This window comes from Colobus angolensis, unplaced genomic scaffold, assembly GCF_000951035.1.
Source record: "Colobus angolensis palliatus isolate OR3802 unplaced genomic scaffold, Cang.pa_1.0 Scaffold41, whole genome shotgun sequence".
NCBI lineage: Eukaryota > Metazoa > Chordata > Mammalia > Primates > Cercopithecidae > Colobus > Colobus angolensis.
The window spans coordinates 14,728,601-14,729,774 of NW_012117488.1; positions in this window are offsets into that span (position 1 = coordinate 14,728,601).

Here is a 1,174-nt window from a genome sequence, read left to right on the forward strand (position 1 = left end):
CCTCCGCCTCCCGGGTTCAAGCGATTCTCCTGCCTCAGCCTCCCAAGTAGCTGGGATTACGGGCACCCGCCACCACGCCCAGCTAATTTTTTCTGTATTTTTAGTAGAGACAGGGTTTCACCATGTTGGCCAGGCTGGTCTTGAACTCCCGGACTATATATATATAGTCCAGAGGCATGAGCTGGTGGCAAATAATGCCCTGGGTAGGTTGGGGCAGGATAGCTCTGTGTGAGGAGCTGGAGGCCCAACACTCATCCCTCTATGGCCCTGTCCCCGGGCTGTGTTCCTGAAATTCACATCAACTGTCCTCATCTGCCCTGGGTCCCTGCAGAACCATCCATCCAACCTCTCAAGGATTTCCTACTTCTCCGGCAATTTCCTCCATCACCAGAAGAGGATTTTCTTTTCTTTTCTTTTTTAAGACAGAGTTTTGCTCTTTTTTGCCCAGGCTGCAGTGCAGTGGAGCAATCTTGGCTCATTACAACCTCCACCCCCTGGGTTCAAGTGATTCTCCTGCCTCAGCCTTCTGAGTAGTTGGGATTACAGGTGCCCGCCAGCACGCCTGGCTAATTTTGTATTTTTAGTAGAGACAGGGTTTCACCATGTTGGTCAGGCTGGACTCCTGGGCTCAAGCCATCCTCTTACCTCAGCCTCTCAAAGTGCTGGGATTACAGTCATGAGCCACCACATCCAGGAAAATGGATCCTTAATGTATAAATATACTGGGAGTGAAAGAGGGAAAATAGGAATATGTTGTACTGGGAAGAAAAAACTTTTTCTCAATCCTCTTAGGTTTGGAAATTGGAACCCAGGCTGGGTGCAGTGGCTCACGCCAGTAATCCCAGCAGTTTGGGAGGCTGAGGCAGGTGGATCACCTGAGGTCGGGAGTTCGAGACCAGCCTGACCAACATGGAGAAACCCTGTCTCTACTGAAAATACAAAATTAGGCCAGGTGCGGTGGCTCACGCCTGTAACCTTAGCACTTTGGGAGGCTGAGGCAGGCGGATCACGAGGTCAGGAGTTCAAGACCATCCTGGCCAAGATGGTGAAACCCTGTCTCTAATAAAAATGTAAAAATTAGCTGGGCGTGGTGGTGGGTGCCTGTAATCCCAGCTGAGGCAGAGAACTGCTTGAACCCGGGAGGTAAAGGATGCAGTGAGCCAAGATCAGGCCA